This window comes from Sus scrofa, chromosome 13 (assembly GCF_054392235.1).
Source record: "Sus scrofa isolate SSC_HxYL_T2T_F1_AM1 chromosome 13, Sscrofa_HxYL_maternal_Yorkshire_Landrace_v2.0, whole genome shotgun sequence".
In the NCBI taxonomy this organism is placed as follows: Eukaryota; Metazoa; Chordata; class Mammalia; order Artiodactyla; family Suidae; genus Sus; species Sus scrofa.
In genome coordinates this window covers 119,602,213-119,623,688 of record NC_139395.1, presented here as the reverse complement: position 1 = coordinate 119,623,688, position 21,476 = coordinate 119,602,213, and the positions used below count along the sequence as shown (strand labels likewise).

The window sequence follows — 21,476 nt, the reverse complement described above, 5'->3', positions numbered from 1 at the left end:
GAATCATTGTTTTATGTTTCCAAACAAACAAAAAATCTATCACAGAATCCTATGTAATGATAGAAAACAGCTATTAAATAAAATTCTATGCATCACTGTGAGGAGTCTCTGAAATGAATTTCCAAGATCCCTCTATAGGAATAAAGAATTTATCCTACCAGCTCCCCAGAAGGCTTTAGGAAGACAGTTCTGAATCCTTAGTCCCCTTTGGGCATTGTCTCAACTGGTGAAATCTGCTTTGCTGAGGTCATAGCTTCTTTATCATGCAGAGCATAGCCAATGACTAATCAATGCCAAGGTTCAAAAATCTTAGTTTCCTACTAACTAGAAATAGCTCTGACGGGAAACTTCACCATCCTAACTTCTGTAAGTTTGACTATATATCACATTTTGTTTCTTGGACAGCTCAACCTAATAATATTGCTTTATATTTCAAGAAAGAGGATGAAATCAAAGCTCAGATGAGCAAACTCTACCACCAAAAGACATACAATAAAGGAAATACTCAGGAATGTATTTAGGAAGGAGAATTTCTCAGATTAAAAAATTAACATCTAAGAATAACAGATTACTATAAATAATGTAAATAATATAGTGAAACTGACCCAATATTTGAAGTATAAATTAATGTTAATATCTAGTTGTTGGGCTGAAAACAAACCAGAACTATAATACTGAACAACAACAGAATGAAAGTTAGAGAGGGATTATTGTATTTATCTTATCCATTGTACATATATCAAATTTATATTTTGGTCATTCAAATAAAAGATGCTGATTAACTTTAGACTTTATTAAGTTAATATTACGAATAAATCATTATTAAAATTATATATATATATGAATGTAATTCACCTCTCTAAAAGAATAAAGGGGGTAATTGTAATGAACAAAAAATAATACCTTGAAAATTAAAACAAAGGATAAGACTGGAAGACAAAAGCAACAAAGGAATAAGAAGAATTGAAAACAATATATAGTAGAAATAAGTCGAAGTATATCTAAAATATCACAATCAATTCAATAAACCTTGCAATTAAACACTATCAGACTGGATTTTAAGAAGATATAGTGTTTCAAGTGTTTCAAGAAATGCAAGGACATTGAAAGAATTGAAGTCAAATGAACAGTGAGATATATCAAACAAATATCACCAAATGAAGGATTGTGTAGCAATAGTAACAGTAGTCAAATAGGTTTTAAGAAAAGCTTTGCCCAAAATAAAGAGGGAGGAATATAAATATAAAAGATTCAATACCATAGAAAATAAAACAATTTTAAACATGTTTAAATAAAAACAAATTACATAGGTAATATCAAATAAAGTAAAATAAGCCCTGAATTTATAAGGTAGGAAAAATGGAAAGATAAAGGTTTTGAACAGTATAATAAATAAGTTTGATCTAATACAAATAGAATAAAAACAGTTCCTACACAGAGTTCCTGTTAGGGCTCAGCAGTAATGAATCCATCTAGTATCCATGAAGACACAGGTTCAATCCCTGGCCTTGCTCACTGGGTTAAAGGATCCTGCATCACTGTGAGCTATGGTGTAGGTCATAGATGTGGCTTGGATCCCACATTTCTGTGGCTGTGGCATAAGCCGGTGGCTTCAGTTCCAACTGGACTCCCAGCCTGGCAACTTCCATATGCTGTGGGTGCAGCTATAAAAAGAAAAAAAAAAAAAACAAAGTTCCTACAACTGGATTTTAATACTTCAAGACTGAGAATAAATCTGGAGCTAGGACTGCCTAAGAGTGAATGCCAGAAGAAAATAGTCCCAAGAATTAATCAAATTGGAAGGATGCTTACCTAAGGAAACCCAGGATACCAGAAGTATTTTCTAAACTTTCATAAATAATGGCATGGAAAATGGAACCAAACTTCATAAATACAGAGTGAAGTATAAACAAAAGCTAAATAATGAGCAGCATGTTTCATGCTGGCTGATGAAGTTAAAGAGGGATCTGGCAGCATTTCTGAACTTAAGTGAAAAACGAGCTGCTTTCAGTGTAGTAATCCCCAACATGCCCCTGGGGCCAGCATGGTGGATTAAAGTAGTGGTTCAGCTCTGAACTCTATATTTCAGATATCAGCAAGTATTTTACAGTTTAATATGTATTTGTTAAACACAAAATGTTTGAGCAGTTTTTTGTTGTTGCATTATGCATAAAAAAGAGAGCCTACCCCTTAGGAAGCATTTACTCAAATTGAAAAGATTTATCTACCCACAATGGGAGTAAACAATTTTTTTTTTTTAATTCAAAGCCAGGAAGGATAAACTATGAAGACCTAGTAAATTATCCTGAAGGCAGCTCCTCAAAAAACCTTACTGATTTTAGAATCTAGGTTCATGGAGGGAATAAAACAACCAAGTAGTTGGAGATGAGAACGTAAATGGGACTTTTTGATAGACAGGAGAAACTTGATTTGCTGTTAGTATTGAATCCTATAGGACAGATTTCAAGTCATTTGTGAATCACAGGATTGTGGAATGGAGCATTTCTAAGGAAGATCTTTAAAGAAATCAAGGGACTGTTTCTGTGGTAGTTAGTATGAGCCATAGTCTTGAAAGATATATATAAAAAAAAGCACTTGTCGCTCACCTTGGCAAGGGAAAGCAGAGAAGCCAGCATAACCCAATGGCTAGGGCTGAAAGGTCAAGAATTAAAGACCATTCCAGCGACTGATTTATTATGCTTAACATAATGTCCTCCAGGTTCATCTATATTGTCACATATGATAAAATTTTCTTCTTTTTTAGGCTGAATAATGGTCCATTGTGTGTGTTTGTGTATCACATTTTTTATCCATTCAACTTTCAATGAGTATTTAGGTTGTATCACTATCTTGGCTATCATGGATAACACTGCAGTGAATATGGAAGTACAGACATCTTCTCAAGATACTCATTTCAATTATTTTACATATATATTCAGAAGTGGGATTGCTGGGTATTATGATAGTTCTAGTTTAAACTTTTTAAGGAAACTTCAAATTATTTTCGTTAGCAGTTGTAAAGTCATTCCTACCAAGAGGGCACAAGAGTTTTAAATTCTCCACATCCTCAAACACACGTGTTATCTCTCCCTCTTATTTCTTTTTTATTTTTTTTTTTAGTAAATGGTGAAGCTAGGATTTCTTTGTTTTCTCATTGTTATTACCCCAATATATTTTTTTCTACTGTACAGCATGGTGACCCAGTTACACAAACACGAATACATTCTTTTTTCTCACATTATTATGCTTCATCATAAGTGACTAGACATAGTTCCCTGTGCTACACAGCCGGATCTCATTGCTAATCCATTCCAAAGGCAATAGTTTGTATCTATTAACCCCAAGCTCCCCAACCACCCCACTCCCTCCCTCTTCCCCTTGACAAGTCTATTCTTCAAGTCTATGCTTTTCTTTTCTATGAAAAGGTTCCTTTGTGCCATATATTAGATTCCATATATGAGTGATATCATATGGCATTTGCCTTTCTCTTTCTAATTTACTTCACTCAGGATGACAGTCTCTAGTTCCATCCATGTTGCTTCAAATGGCATTATTTCATTCTTTTTTATGGCTGAGTAGTATTCCATTGTGTATATATACCACATCTTCCGAATCCAATCATTTGTTGATGGACATTTGGGCTGTTTCCATGTCTTGGCTATTGTGAAGAGTGTTGCAATGAACATGCTAGCGCATGTGTCTTTTTTAAGAAAAGTTTTGTCCAGATATATGGCCAAGAGTGGGATTGCTGGGTCATATGGTAGTTCTATGTATAGTTTTCTAAGATGCCTCCATACTGTGCTCCATAGCGGTTGTACCAACTTACATTCCCACCAACAGTACAGGAGGATACCCTTTTCTCCACATCCCCTCTAGCATTTGTTATTTGTGGACTTATTAATGACGGCCATTCTGACAGGTGTGAGGTGGTATCTCATGGTAGTTTTGATTTGCATTTATCTAATAATCAGTGATGTTGAGCATTTTTTCATGTGCTTATTGGCCATCTGTATATCTTCCTTGGTGAAATGTCTATTCAGGTCTTTTGCCCATTTTTCAATTGGGTTATTGGCTTTTTTGCTGTTGAGTTGTATAAGTTGTTTGTATATTTAATAGCCATCCTAATAGGTGTTAGGTATTATTTCACTGTGGTTTTGATTTGCATTTCCCTGATTATTAGTGATGTTGATCATTTTTCATATGATTGGTAGCCATTTGTATGCCCTTGGGCAATGTCTGTTTAAATCCTTTGCCATTTCTTTGAATTGGGTTATTTGTCACAGAAATGAATACTGAATGATTCCAGTTACATGAGATTTCTCAAGTGTTCAAACCCATAGAAACAGAGAGTAAAAAAGTGGTTGCCAGGGGCTGTGGGAAGGAGGAAAGGAAGAGTTGGTATCCAATGAGTACAAAATTTCAGTTATACAAGTTGAATACATTTGGAGATCAGCTCCAAACATACATTGTGCCTATACAACATTGTGCCTACTTTTAAAAACCTTGTGCCCATAGTATTGCATATTTTTAAAAAATTGTGAGGAGAGTAGACCTTATGTTCTGTTCTTACTACAATCAAAAAACAAAACAAAAAAGAACAACAACAAAAAAACCCCACTTCAGATGGACCATTAGCACCAGGATTTTTTGATAGCAGTATACATGACTGCAGAGAAAAATGCAGCTGCAGTGGCAACATCTGGTAAATCCTGGTGTCTCTAAAGAGTCTTCCTCTGTAGAACTAAAAAAGGATCAAAATAGGTGACACTGGATTTACCTTCTGTTTTTGAAAATTGGTGCTCAAGTTGGATTTAATTTGATTTCAATAACACTTTCTTAACAGAGTTTCCACAACAGAAATTCCCTTATACACAACACATTCATTGCGTATTTGTCTATAATAAATTAACTCATCTTTTATGCATCTACAGTGGCACTAGCTATGTAGCTTCCTTAGGAGAACTTAAAAAAAAAAAAAAAAGATAGTTCTGTTTCATTTTCTCAGAACCCTGGTTGAGAAAGGTTTTTAGAGACATGAATATGATGTGCTACATTCCAAGTGTCTTACCACAGTTCACATATGTAGCCTGTATTTGAATATGTGGAGATAGTGAATATCAGAGACTACATCTGAAACACAACCTCTTCACTTTGCCTAAATCACACCACACATTTAGTATTATGGTGAAAGATATACAATACTTTTATAGTGGGTGAAAAAAAATCTAACTGGTATCCATTAGATAATTATATGTATCTTTAATTTTTTGAGAAGGAAGTCAGGAAACTCCTTTAAGGCACACTCTAATCTCATTCACTGTAGCCATTTATTTCTGTTTCGTCCTTTTTGACAGACTTTATGCTCCCTCACAAGCTTTTCCACATAGCCACAGAGAAATCAGTTACAAAGATCTAACTATGGAAAAAATCCTATGCCTGCCTTAATATGATATTGTAGTGATTAATATAGCTGGACACATTTCAGGGTAACTTCTAAAGTTCTCAGAATCCAAATTTACTTATATAGCCTCTTTGAGAGACCTACTGAACTAATTCCCTATGTGTGACTAATTTTCTGCTTGGTCACTTCAAGCTGGTGACAGGCTTGTCAAGGACTCTAGTTGTGAATTTAGGCTGATTTCACCTGAATTGATTCCCTGCCTACTGTTTATCTCCTGGGAAACACCATGGACCTTAAATGGACCTCTGAGTTAGGCGATGGCCCTTAGGTATTCTCTATTCCCCCAGAATAAAGAAGTAATGGGGTCAGAGCTCAACTTTAGGAAGACTACTTTGATATAAACTGGAGGAAGAATGACTACACATGCAGACAATGAAGAGGCATTTATGCTTCAATCAGGGAAAAGAGGGCTGGAATTATATAAAAGAAGTGGATGCTTTTCCATGAGAAACTTCTACACAAGTTAAGGACACAAAATGTCTATGCAAACGAATTGGTGAATAAAATGTCTTAAAATACAACAGCTCACATATTTAGTAATAATTCAATAGCAAATTTTAATTCCGTGGCTAAAATAAATAAACATCGTCTAAAACATTCTATCTAAAACATTCTGTCTTTTTCTCTGGAAATCAAGAAACAAAACAACTTCTCTTTAGGTAACATGGGTTAATTAACAAATTTATAGAACATGAATTATTTTCCCTTATAAGAATAACATACCATTTTTTGTGTTTCTCTTTTTTGTTTGATTCTAAAATTTTCTTTCCATAAATTGTTTTTCAATGTTAATTAAAACAATATTGTTAGCCCTGGTCAAATTTGATACAAATAAGAAAATTCATATAAATCTGAAAATGGACTGGCTTTTTATTTCTTTTGTCCTGTGAATTTCTCTTTATTAGACTAGGTATGGTGCTGGAAATTTGCAAGTTCCACATATGCTGCAAGATCCCTGAAGGTCAGAGCACCAATATGTTTTGGTTGGCATTAAAATGTCACAGTATCCCAGCACAGTGGGGTTTTCCATTTGTATATTAAGTCATTATCTGCAGGCAGTACTGATTGTGAATTTTCTCACAAACAAGCCAATAGTGCAATTAAAAAATGTTCAAGGCGTTTGAAACAAAATTAAGCAGTGAATAGAAAAACTTTCTAATTTTATCTATTTTAAATGAATAAATTAAAATTCCTCCATCTTAAATAAAATGGCATTTGAAGTTAAATGGGAAATTTGGTATAGAAATAACTTTTTTTGGTAAATAACTTCATACACAGTTAACTGAAGTATGTATGTGTACCCAAAGGGAAACAAGTGAGTGAATATAAGGCATTTAATTTCAAGCAAAGATAACTTCAGACAAAGGCTGGTTTTTTTGTTTGTTTTTGTTTTTGTTTTTTTTTGCTTTTTAGGGCCACATTGGCAGCATATTGGAGGTTCCCAGGCTCAAGGTCGAATCAGAGTTATATTGCCAGCCTATGTCACAGCCACAGCAATGCCAGATCAGAGCCCTGTCTGCAACCTACACCACAGCTCGCAGCAACGCTGGATCCTTAACACACTGAGCAAGGCCAGGGATGGGACCGGCAACCATATGGTTCCTAGTTGGATTCGTTTCCACTGCACCACTGCAGGAACTCCAGACAAAGATGATTTAATAGATTCTAAATAGCCTTTCACTCTTTCATGTATGCCAGTGAAGTTTTAAGAATCCATTGTTGGAGTTTTCTAGGATCATGGAATGTTCCATAAATTACAAGAACCAAGTTAGTATCTGTTTGATTGAAAGCCAAGAACCAGACCTGAGAGGGAAGAGAGACTCAACTTGAATCTTAACTGTTGTCAGGAGAAGCATTGTTGATTTTTCCTTAGAGGCTCTGAACATACATAAAAACAGATTCTTGGTGAGGTCTTTGGGAAATTATACAAACATGTCATCCTCCACAAAAAACCCACATGACTGTCACGGGGGGTCTCTTGAGCTCAGGAGACAACTAGCCTTTGGTGAGTCATAGCATGGTCTCTCTGGTTACATTCACAATCGTCTATCCCATAAACTCTATCCCAACTCTAATAAATTGGAAAAGTTGAGCTTCCCAGTTAATTTTCATAAGAATATCTTATAAAGAGAATCAGAGAGTTTTCCATTTCAAATTCTCATATAATAATGTCTTTTTAATGAAATTAAATTCTGAGAAAAGTTTGAATCAACAATAAAATTTAAATATATACTACTTCCTCCTAAAGTACAAACTAATTAACTTGCTAGATAGAAAAGATTTCCTACCAGGCAGTATTTTGTATTAGAATCTGGCAGGCTTCAGGCATAATCAACAATTTGCCATGATTATACTCTTGATCACCACTAAACATATCTGTTAAGAACAAACATATAGTTTATAATTTTTGATTTTTTTCTCACTATTTGACCATGTAGAATTTTTAATCTAAATTACATAAATTCCTTATAGATGGCTTGATACTGTTAGAGACAAAATTTGTACATTAATATTACCGAACAAAAATCAATTGAAATGGTATATGCTATTTTTTTTAATTCTCCTTAAAAATATGCACTTCTTTATCTTCAAGCCTAGAATAGATTGGTGGTCCCCAACCACAGGAAAAAGACAAATAGTCTTCTAAATGTGAATAATGAGGTTTTAAAATAAAAATAATTAAAAGTAGCATAATTTCATAATTACCAAACTATAGTAAGAAATAATAAGAACAACACAAGAATGAAAACAAAATTTTCTTTTGGACATGCAAATGAAAGATGGTTATTTCATTGATTTGTAACCAACAAAACTCTTGCAAATCAGTTATTTCATTATCTATAAGTATATTTTGCAAAAATTTTATCTTGGCAACTTGACAAAGTTACATGACTCTAAATTTTGGTTAGAGGGGTATTTTATTGAGGTAATTTATATGATGACTTCTAACCTCAATTTATATGATGTCTAATGATTACTGCAAGATTTATATCAAGTAATAATGTACTAGAACTATTCCCTGAAATAGTCATTATGCATTCCTTGAGGCTTCTCACCCCTACCTCCATCTCAATATGGATTTAAAATATGTGTCTTTAGCATTCTTTAGTTCGTTGTAGAATGGACTCTGCAAAACTGATATCTCTAACCTGCACTAAATGATGTTATCAGAAACTATATATATGTATTATATATTTTTACAGTAGTTAAGCTATTGCTGGTGGTATAACATTATACAAAATTTTCTTTTTGACAAGCTATTGGAATTAAGTCTAAAAAAATACTATCTGGAAAATTGGATTTGTTTTAAACAGCTGGCTTATGTTAATCATATAGACATTATGAATCTTTCAACTTATTGTGTTTCCCTCTTCAATTTAGCTGTAATCACCTTCAGAAAGAATGCAGAACTTTATGATAAAGATTTTCTGCAAGACCTTATTTTTGGCCTTATCATATGCATGTTAGTTTTTCTTAATCACAAGGAATTGTAAACTAAACTCTTCCAAATCCCATGAGGTTAATCATAAGACTCAAAAATATGTATTTAATGGGAATTCCCATTGTGGCTCAGCAGGTTAAGAACCCAACTAGTATCCATGATGATGTGGGTTTAATCCCTGGCCTCACTCAGTATTTTAAAGGATCCCCCGTTGTCATGAGCTGTGGTGTAGACACCATTAGGATCAGTTCTGGCATTGCTGTGGCTGTGGCATAGGCTGGCAACTGCAGTTCCAATTTGACCCCTAGTCTGGGAACTTTCATATGCCCCAGGTGAGGCCCCCCCCAAAAAAATTAACAACCTTATTAAGATATAACTGATGCAAAATTAACTGCTTATATCTAAAGTATATGTTTTGATGTTTTAATTTATTTATACTCTTGTAGAATGATTGAGACAGTGAACATATCTATCAAACCCCAAAGTTATTTGCATTTGTAATCCATATTTACTCTCAGATCTGGTCCCTCAACATGCGTAGTTAATGAGCTGCTTTCTGTAATTACGCATTTTTGTAATATTTTTAATAAATGGGATCCCAGAATATACATTTTATACTGTAACTTTCACACATCATGATTGTTTTGAGATCCACATTGCAGTAGTTTCTTTCTTTTATTCCTGAAGAGTAATCCTTTTTATGGATATATCCTCTTTATTCATTTAATTATTCATGATAATTTGAATTTTTTCAAATTCTAGACTTACAAATCAAACTGCTGTGAATATCCATGCATATATCTCTATATAGACATTACCCAGATTCTCTTAGGTGATGATTCTTGGTAGAATGACTGAGACATACGGTAGGTAGGTAGGACAGTTAAGAAAGCATCAACTACTTTCCAAAACAGCTATACCATTTTGCATTCCCCTCACCATGTATGACAGTTTCAATTCTCCATATCTTTGCCAACACTTGGTAAAGTCAGTATTTTTAATTGTAGCCATCTGTAAAATGAATAGTGATAAATGATTAAATTTTTTAATGACTAATGGTGCTTAGTGTTTTTCCATGTGCTAATCTGACACCCATAAATCTTTGGTTAAATATCTATTCAAATCTTTTGCTTTTTCTTAATGAGTTTATTACCTTAGCATAGAGATTTAAGACATATATATATATATTCACACACACACATATTATCTGAATGTGTAATACTATATTATCTTATACATATATTAGTATATATCTTACACATATATATTTGGAATACTACTCCTTTAGCAGATATATGCTTTGCAAATGGTTTCCTCTAGTCTAAGGGTTACCTTTTTTTAAATTAAATTTTATTTATTTATATTTTGACTACACCTGTGGCATACAGATGTTCCCAAGTCAGGGATTACACCCATACCACATCGGTGACTCCGAGGCACCAGGGAACACTATGAGTTATCTTTTTATTTGCTTAACAATGTTTTTTCAAAAAGCAGAGGGTTTTCTGCTTTGTTAAAGTCTTTCTTTTTTCTTTAGACCATGTTTTTGGTGTCCTAAGAAATCTTTGCCTAATCCAAAGTCACATACAAATTCTCTTGTATGTCTACTTCTAGAAGTTTAATAGTTTTTCTTTTTACATTTACTAGTATAATCTATTTATATATATTTACATATAATATGAAATATGGATTGAAGGGTTTTTTTTGCATAAGAATAACTAATTGTTCCAGCACAATATCTGGAAAGACTGTCATTTCTCCACAGAATATCCTATGTATATTTTGTTAAATTATTTGTCCATATATGTGTCTATTTTTTAAAAATTTTAGTATAGTTGATTAACAATGCTGTTAATTTTTGCTGTACAGCAAAGTGACCCAGTTATACACACACACACATTATCCTCCATCATGTTCCATTACAAGTGATTATAGTTCCCTGTGCTATACAGCAGAATCTTATTGCTTAGCCACTCCAAATGCAATAGTTTACATTCCACTCCCTCCCCCTCCCCCTTGGCAACCTGAAGTCTGTTCTCCATGTCCATGAGTTTGTTTCTTTTCTGTAGATGGGTTGATTCGTGCCATATATTAGATTCTAGTTATAAGTGATATAATATGGTATTTGTCTTTGTCTTTCTGACTTACTTCACTTAGTATGAGAGTCTCTAGTTCCATCCATGTTGCTTCAAATGCCATTATTTTGTTCTTTTATGGCTAAGTATTATTTTCCACTGTGTATCTGTACAACATCTTCTTAATTCATCAGTGGATATTTAGGTTGTTTCTTTGTCTTGGCTATTATGAATAGTGCTGCGATGAACCTAGGGGTGCATGTATCTTTTTGAATGAAAGTTTTGTCTGGATATATTCCCAGGAGTGGGATTGCTGGATCATATGGTAGTTCCGTATTTAGTTTTCTGAGGAACCTCCATACTGTTTTTCATATTGGTTGTACCATTTTACATTCGCACCAACAGTGTAGGAGGGTTCCCTTTTCTCCACACCCTCTCCAGCATTTGTTATTTGTAGACTTACTAATGATGGCCATTCTGACTGGTGTGATATGGTACCTTGTATTTTTGATTTGCGTTTCTAATTGATCAGTGATGTTGAGCTTTTTTTCATGTGCCTGTTGGTGATCAGTATGTCTTTGGAGAAATGTCTATTCAGGTCTTCTGCCCATTTTCAATTGGGTTGTTGTTTTTTTTTGCTGTTGAGCTATATGAGTTGTTTGTACCTTTTGGAGATTAAGCCCTTGTCAGTTGCATTTTGTGAAAGTATTTCCTCCCATTCTGTAGGTTGTCTTTTTGTTTTTTATTAATGGTTTCCTTTGCTGTGCAAAAGATTGTATATTTGATTAGGTCCCACTGGTTTACTTTTGTTTTTATTTCTTGTGCCTTGGGAGGGAGACGTAAGAAAACATTTGTACATTTGATGTCAAAGAATGTTTTCCCTATGTTTTCTTTTAGGAGTTTTATGGTGTCTTGTCTTATGTTTAAATCTTTAAGCCACTTTGGGTTTATTTTTGTGCATGGTGTGAGGGTATGCTCTAGTTTCACTGATTTTTATGCAGCTGTCCAGTTTTCCCAGCACCACTTTCTGAAGAGACTGTCTTTTTCCCATTTTATATTCTTGCCTCATTTGCCAAAGATTAATTGACCATATGTGTCTGGGTTTATTTCTGGGTTCTCTATTCTGGTCCCTTGATCTGTTTGTCTGTTTTTGTACCAGTTCCACACTCTATTGTTTACTGTAGCTTTGTAATATTGCCTGAAGTCTGGGAGAGTTATGCCTCCTGCTTGTTATTTTCTTCATTATTGCTTTGGCAATTCTTGGTCTTTTATGGTTCCATATAAATGTTTGGATTATTTGTTCTAGTTCTGTGAAAAATATCATGAGTAATTTGATAGGGATTGCTTTGAATTTGTAGATTGCTTTAGGAAATTTGTTCATTTTAATGATATTAATTTTTCCAATCCATGAGTATATCGTATCTTTCAATTTCTTTGAATCCTCTTTAATTTCCTTGATTAATATTTTATAGCTCTCAGCATATGTATTTCATATCCTTGGTCTGGTTTATTCCTAGATATTTAATTTTTGGGGATGTGATTTTAATGTGAGTCTATTTTGGACCCTATTCCATTGATCTATTTATCTGTCTTGAGGCTACTATCACACTGTTTTGATTACAATAGTTTTCTATTAATCCTCAAAATAAAGTAGTTAATATTCTCACTATGTTCTTTTCTTAAATCAAATTTCCTTTGACTCTTATAGGACATTTATGTTTCCAGATGAACTTTGGAATCAATCTGCCAATTTCTGCAAGAAAATCTGGGATTTTTATTGATGTTACACTGAATATATAGATCAATTTGGAAGGAACTGGCAATCTAACAACAGTCAACCATTCTGTTTATTAGGTTTTCTTTAATTTATCTGTAGTATTTATTGTAGTTTTCATTGTACAGGTTTTACATATTTTTTGTCAGCTTTATCCCTAAGTAGTTCATTCTGTTGGATGCTATTAAAAATAGAATTGATTATTTAAATTTCAATTACTGATTGTGCATTGTTAGTATGTAGATATACAGTTAATTTTTGTGTATTAATCTTATATCACATTATCTCACTAACCTAAGCTAGCACTTATAGTGGTTTTTTATATATTAGATATTCCACAAAATATTTTGCTTTTAATTCCATTCAATATGCTCAAGCCCTGCAAAGTCAACACCTGATCAAATGAGTTATGATGTTTCATGTGTCACACACAAACAAAATAAATATTATCAGGAATCTCTGGATTCATTTATACCATTTTTTAAATGTATAAAACCACTTTTTTCTTGGATTTATATAACTCAAGTACTTAATTTTCAATCCCATTTCTAGTTTTATCCTTGTCCCTGGGAACTATTGAAAAATATCACTTCTCTGGTTGCTAATATTAGTTATGTTAGTTCTTGTTTAATTCATTTCATTACATTTCTGGGCAGTAGCTGGTCTCTGTTTTGTTTTGTTTTGTTCTATTTTGAGAGGGCTTATTTCTGCCCTTCAAGGGAAATATGAAAAATATAACCAAATACTAGTTCAAATAAAACACTCTCCAAATTCCTACAGTTTTTTTCTACCCTATTGATAAATTTGTTATCTGAGAAATAATCTGCCTTTACTCATGTGAACTATCATCAACCAGAAAATTACGGCAAATTGATATCAATATCTCCCGCCTTGTGGTTGCCGGGTTCATCAGACTGACTCCAGTAACTAGAAAGGTGTTCTCATCCTCACTACTATTTAGCTTTGTTCTGAAAATAGGTGATCAGTCAACATTTCCAGATAGAAAATATTGATTTTTTTCAATCCCCCTGTTGAGTTAGTGGCAGGATTAAATAAAAATATGTTTTCAAGGACAAAATGCTTCAGAAGATGAGAAATGAAAGACCCATGGAAATATGAAAGTAAATAAGAGGTCATCAACTGGGAGTGAGAAAAACAAAGTGTGTATAAAACACTATGGTCTGTGTTGGAGAGAGGTTTTGGAACCTAATTTACACAAAAGTCAATGGCCAGGAATCAATATAATAGTGAAAAGAATGTGGAAGGAAGTCACAGTAGTTGAAGGTTAAACAGTAAGACAATATAAGATTTATTTATAAGTTTATTTATGATTTTTTTCTCCTCTCTCAATCTTTGTGCTACTGTTGTCATATGTTTTATTTCTACATGTCATAAATCCACAACACACTACTATTTTTAGTTTAAATAGTAAATTATATTTTTAAAAAACCCATTGAGATATAATTTACATAGTATAAGATGCACATTGACCCTAAGAAACAAGAATATTGCAAGTGAAGAAGCTCACTGGTAAAAGCAAAGATAATATAAAAGTAGGAAATCATCCACTGACAAATATAATATCTAACCTAGCAAGCAAGAGGAGAGGACAAATGCAGAACACTGAAAATGCATTTGAAGTTAAAATGAGCAAGCAGAAACAATCCTGCACACATATAGACAGATGCATCAAAATATAATGGGAACCACAAATCAAGTAACTATAATGGACTCACACATAAAAAAGAAAAAGAAGTCAAACATAACACTAAAGATGGTCAGAAAATCACAAGAAAAGACCACGAAAAGAGGAAGGGAAGAAAAAAGACCCAAAATAGCAAGCAAAAAAAATTAAGTAAATGGCAATAAGTACATACTTAGTACATACTTAATTACACTGAATGTAAATGTATTATATGCTCCAATTAATAGATACAGACTGTCTGAATGGATTCAAAGACAAGACTCATATATATGCTGTCTACAGGAGTCCCAATTCAGTTCTAAGGACACATACAGTCTTAAAGTAAGGAGATAGAGGAAAATATTACATGGAAATGGAAATTACAGAAAAGCAGGAGTAGCAATACTCGTATTAGACAAAATAGATGTTAAAATAAAGGAGGTCACAAGAGACAAAGGACATTATATAATGATTAAAGGATCAATACAAGAAGAAGACATAAAAATTGTAAATATATATGCACCCAAAACATAGGAGCACCATAATATATAAGGCAACTACTAACAGCCATAAAAGGAGAAATTGACAGTAACACAATAATTGTGGGGGACGTTAACACCACACTTACAGCGATGGAAAGATCATCTAGAGAGACAATCAGCAAGAAAAAACAAGCTTTAAATGATACACTAGGCCAAATAGACTTAACTGATATCTATAGAACTTTTCATCCCAGAGCAGCAGAGTACACTTTCTTCTCAAGTACACATGGAACATTCTCCAGGATAGATCACATCTTGGGCCACAGATCAAGCCTTGATAAATTTAGGAGATGGGATTAAGATGGCAGAATAGAAGGACTGAAGCTCAACTTCTCTCCTAAAAACAACAAAATTTACAACTAAATGCTGAACAATCTATAACCAAATGGACCAGAGACTATCAAACAGATATCCCACTCCAGAAGACAAAGAGGAGGCCACATCAAGAGGTAGGAGGGGCAATTACATGATATAAGCAACCCCATACCTTCTGTGTGGGAAGCCCTACAGACTGGAAAATAACTGGTTCAAAGAGACTCACCTACAGGAGTGAGAGTTCTGAACCCCACATCAAACTCCCACATGTGGGGATCCGGCACTGGGAGAAAGAGTCCCTGGAGAATCTGGCATTGAAGGCCAGTGGGGCTTGTGCACAGGAACTCCATGGGACTGGGGGAAACAGAGACCCAGTTCTTAAAAGGCACACACAGATTTTCACATGCACTGGGTCCCAGGGCAAAGCTAAGTCTCCATAGGAATCTAAGTCAAACCTGACCGCAGTTCTTGGAGGACCTCCTGGGAAAACAGGGGTGAATGTGGCTTGTTGTGGGGGAAGCACATTGGAAGCAAAGTTCTTGGGAATATTTAGCAGCATGCCTTTCTCTGAAGGTGGCCATTTCGGGAGAATCTGGCCCCACCCATCAGCACTGAGAAGCCCCAGGCCAAACAACAATCCAGGGGAATAACATACAGGGGAACACCGCCCATCAGTAAACAGGTGTCAAAAGACCCCCAGGCACACAGCCACCTCTAATCTCATCCAGAGACAAAGCCCACCCCCCTCACCAGAGGGATAGGAATCAGCTCCACCTACCAGTGAGCAGGCATCAGTACCTCCCATCAGGAAGCCTAAAGCAAGCCCCCCTACCAACTTCAGCCACAAAGGGGGCAGACAACAGAAGTAAGAGAGGCTACAACTCTATTATCTGTAAAAAGGTCACCACACCAAAAACCTATAAAAATGAAAAGAAAGAACTATAACTCAGATGAGGGAGAAAGAAAAACCCCCAGAAAATCAGCTAAGTGATCAGGAGATTCTCAGCCTCCAGGAAAAAGACTTTAGACTATTGATGCTGAAGATGATGCAAGACATTGGAAATAAACTGGAGCAAAGATGGATAACTTACAGGAAACACTGAGCAAAGAAATACAAGATATAAAACTTAAACAAGAAGAGATGCAAAATACGATAACTGAAATAAAATATTCACTAGAAGCAGCTAACAGCAGAATACAGGAGGCAGAAGAATGAATAAGTGAGGTGGAGGACAGATTAGTATTAATTATGGATGTGGAACAGAAAAGAGAAAAAAGATTGAAAACAAATGAAGAGAATCTCAGAGAACTCTGGGACAACATTAAATGCACCAACATCCGTATTATAAGGTACCTGATGGAGAAGGGAGAGAGAAGGGGACAGAAAAAATATTCGAAGAGATAATAGCCGAAAACTTCCCTAACATGGGAAAGGAACCACTCACTCAAATTCAGGAAGTGCGAGTACCACATAAAATAAACCCAAGGAGGAATACACTGAGATACATATTAATCAAACTGACCCAAATTAAAGACAAAGAGAAAAATCTTGAAAGCAGCTAGGGAAAAGAAACAAGTAACACACAAGGGAACCCCAATAAGGTTATTGGCAGATTTTTCAGCATAAACTCTGCAGGCCAGAAGGGAGTGGCATGATATACTTAACTTGATGAAAGGAAAACATCTCCAACCAAGATTACTTTACCAAGCAAGGCTCTCATTCAGATTTGAAGGAGAAATCAAAAGCTTCACAGATAAGCAAAAGCTAAGAGAATTCAGCAACACTAAGCCAGCCTTACAACAAATACTAAAGGAACTTCTCTAGGCAGAAAAGAAAAGGCAGCAACAGGAAACAAAAATACCGCAAATGACAAGGCTCACCAGTAAAGGTATATATACAATAAAGATACGAAATCATCCATGCACAAATATGCCACCAGAATTAGAAATCATGAGAAGAGGTGGGTACAAATGCAGGACACCGGAGATGAACTTGCAAGTAAGAGAACAACAACTTAAAACCATCTCGTATATATATATAAACTCTTATATCAAAACTTCAGAGTAACTACAAACCAAAAATCTACAGTTAATACACAAAAAAATATGAAAAGCCTTGGTAAATTTAAAAAATTGAAAAAATTTCAAGCATTTTCTTTGATCGCAATACTATGAGACTAGAAATCAACTACAAAAAAAAAAAAGCAAAAAACAAACTCTTGGAAGCTATACAATATACTACTAAACAACAAATGGATCTTTGAAGAAATAAAAGAGAAAATTAGAAGATACTTAGAGACAAATTACAATGAAGATACAACAATCCAAAACCTAGGGGGCACAACAAAAGCAGTTCTGAGACGGAAGTTTATAACAATACAGTCTTATCTCAGGAAAGAAGAAAAAACTCAGATAAAAAACCTAAACTTACTCTTTAAACATCTAGAGAAGGAAAAACAAATTCCAAAATTAATAGAAGGAAAGAAATCATAGAGATTAGGGCAGAAATGAATAACATGGAGACAAAGGAAACAATTGAGAAGATCAATGAAAGAAAAAGTTGGTTCTTTGAAAAGATCAGCAAAACTGATAAACCTTTAGCCAGACTCATCAAGAAAAAAAAAGGGAGAGGGTTCAAATCAATAAAATTAGAAATGAAAAAAGGAACAGCTACAACTGACACTGCAGAAATACAAAGGATCATGAGAGACTACTATGAGCAACTATATGCTAAGAAAATGGACAGCCTAGAAGAAATGGACAGATTCTTAACAAAGGTACAACCTACCAAGACTGAAAACCAGGAAAAAATAGAAAATATGAATAGGTCAATCACAAGAGATGAAATTGAAAATATGATTTAAAAACTTCCCCAAAACAAAAGTCCAGGACCTGATAGCTTCTCAGCTGAGTTCTACCAAACATCCAGCGAAGAGTTAAAACCTCTTCTGAAATTTTCCATTAAATTGCAGGGGAAGGAACACTTCCAAGCTCATTCTATGAAATGACTATTACCCTGATACCAAAGCCAGAAAAAGATATCACAAAAAAAGAAAACTACAGGGCAATATCAATGATGGATATAGATGCAAAAACCCTCAAAAATATTAGCAAACCACATACAAATAGACATTAAAAAGATTGTACAACATGATCAAATAGGATTTATCCCAGGGATGCAAGGATACTTCAATATCTGCACAGCTGTCAATGTGATACACTGTATCAACAAACTGAAAAATAAAAACCATATCATCATCTCAACATATGTAGAAAAAGCTTTTGACAAAATTCAACACCCACTTCTGATTAAAACTCACCAGGGAGTGGGCATAGAGTGGAACTACCTCAATATAATAAAAACCATTTATAACAAACCCACAACTAACATCATTCTCAGTGGTGAAAAACTGAAAGCATTTCCACTAAGATCAGGAACAAGACAAGGATGTCCTCTTTTACCAGTGTTATTCAGCATAGTTTTGGAAGTCCTAGTCATGGCAATCAGAGAAGAAAAAGAAATAAACAGAATCCAAATTGAAAAAGAAGAAATAGAACTATCACTCTTTATAGATGACATGATACCTATATCTAGAAAATCCTAAAGACACTACCAGAAAACTATTAGAGTGCATCAGCAGATTTGGTAAAGTTGCATAATACAAAATTAATACACAGAAATCAATTGCATTTCTATATACTAACATTGAAAGATCAGAAAGTGAAATTAGGGAAACCATCCCATTTACCATTGCACCAAAAATAATAAAATGCCTAGGAATAAACCTACCAAAAGAGACAAAAGACTTGTACTCTGAAAACTATAAGATGCTGATGAAATAAATCAAAGATGACACAAATAGACAGAAGTATATACAATGCTCCTGGATTGGAAAAATCAATATGGTCAAAATGACAATACTATCCAAGGCAATCTACAGATTCATTGAAAACCCTATCAAATCACCAATAACTTTCTTTACAGAACTAGAACAAAATATTTTTGCAAACATTTGGAAACACAAAAGAACATAAACTGCCAAAGCAATCTTGAGAAAGAAAAATGTAACTGCAGGAATCAGGCTCCCTGACTTCAGACTCTACTACAAAGCTACAGTTATCTAAACAGTTATGATATTCGCACAAAAACGGAAATATATATTAATGGCACAGGATAGAAAGCCCAGAAATAAACCCAAGCACCTATGGTCAACTAATCTATGACAAAGGAGGCAAGAACATACAGTTAAGGAAAGATAGTCTCTTCAATAAAATGGTGCTGGGAAAACTGGACAACCACATGTGAGAATGAAATCAGAACATTTTCTAACACCATGCACAAAAATAAACTCAAAATGGATTAAAGACCTAAATGTTAAGCCAGATACTGTAAAACTCCTAGAGAAAAACATAGGCAGAATGCTCTTTGACATAAATCACAGCAACATCTTGTTTGACCTGCTTACTAGAATAAAGACAATAAAGACACAAATAAACCAATGGGACCTAAATAAATTCAAAAGCTTGTGCACAGCAAAGGAAACCATTATAAAATGAAAAAAAAAAAAAAAACAACCCACAGAATGGGAGAAAAAAAATCTTTGCAAATGACTCAACTGACGAAGGTTTAATCACCAAAATATATAAACAACACATATAACTCAACAGCAAAAAAACTAACCCAATTGAAAAAAGGGGAGAAGACCTAAATAGACATTTCTCCAAAGAAGATATATAGATGGTCAATAAGCACATGAAAAAGTGCTCAACATCACTAATTATTAGAGAAATGCAAACCAAAACATCAATGAGGTACCACCTCACACCAGTTAGAAATGCCAATATTAACAAGTCAACAAATAACAAATGCTGGAGAGGATGTCGAGAAAAGGGAACCCTCCTTCACTGTTGGTGGGAATGTAAATTGGTATAACCACTATGGAAAACAGTATTGAGGTACCTCAGAAAACTAAATATAGAACTACCACATGATCCAGCAATCTCTCACTTGGGCATATATCCAGACGAAATTTTCATTGAAAAAGATACATGTACCGCTATGTTCATCTTAGCACTATTCACAATAGACAAGGCATGGAAACAACCTAAATGCCAACTGACATATGAATGGATTAAGAAGATGTGGTACTTATATACAATGGAATATTACTCAGCCATTAAAAGGACACAATAATGCTACTTGCAGCAACATGGATGGAACTAGAGATTCTCATACCAAGTAAAGTAAATCAGAAAGATAAAGACAGACACCATATTGTATCATTTATATGTGGAGTCTGAAATATGGTACAAATGATCTATCTACAAAATACAAACAGATCATGGGCTTGGAGGACAGACTTGTGTTTGCCAGGAGGGAGGCAGAGGGAATGGGATGGACTGAGAGTCTGGGGTTAGTAAATTGAGAGTCTGGGATTAGTAAATGCAAACTATTGCATTTGGAGTAGATAAGCAATGAGATCCTGCACAGAGAACTATATCCAATCACTTGTGATAGAACATGATAATGTGAGAAAAAGAATGTATATATGCATATAACTGGGTCATTTTGCTGTACAGCAGAAATTGAGAGAACATTGTAAATCAACTGTAATTTTATTTTATTTTTTTTTATTTTCCCACTGTACAGCAAGGGGGTCAGGTTATCCTTACATGTATACATTACAATTACATTTTTTCCCCCACCCTTTGTTCTGTTGCAACATGAGTATCTAGACATAGTTCTCAATGCTATTCAGCAGGATCTCCTTGTAAATCTATTCTAAGTTGTGTCTGATAAGCCCAAGCTCCCGATCCCTCCCACTCCCTCCCCCTCCCATCAGGCAGCCACAAGTCTCTTCTCCAAGTCCATGATTTTCTTTTCTGAGGTGATGTTCATTTGTGCTGGATATTAGATTCCAGTTCTAAGTGATATCATATGGTATTTGTCTTTGTCTTTCTGGCTCATTTCACTCAGGATGAGATTCTCTAGTTCCATCCATGTTGCTGCAAATGGCATTATGTCATCCTTTTTTATGGCTGAGTAGTATTCCATTGTGTATATATACCACTTCTTCCGAATCCAATCATCTGCCGATGGACATTTGGGTTGTTTCCATGTCTTGGCTACTGTGAATAGTGCTGCAATGAACATGCGGGTGCATGTGTCTCTTTTCAGTAGAG

At 34.5% G+C, this 21,476-nt stretch overlaps 1 long non-coding RNA gene across 20 annotated transcripts in view; it reads right to left on the bottom strand.

Moving 5' to 3' along the window:
* Positions 1-21,476, bottom strand: part of LOC102166202 (uncharacterized) — a 418,378-nt gene that overhangs the window by 25,215 nt on the left and 371,687 nt on the right. For 4 of the 20 annotated variants that reach the window (XR_014822622.1, XR_014822623.1, XR_014822628.1 and 1 more), the window contains one exon: positions 9,843-9,914. The exons of 15 other annotated variants lie outside the window; for them this stretch is intronic. This is a non-coding gene — a long non-coding RNA (uncharacterized LOC102166202). Of the gene's footprint in view, positions 1-158; positions 245-9,842; positions 9,915-21,476 lie in introns of those variants that run through there. One more of the 20 variants, XR_307016.4, reaches the window with a different exon arrangement.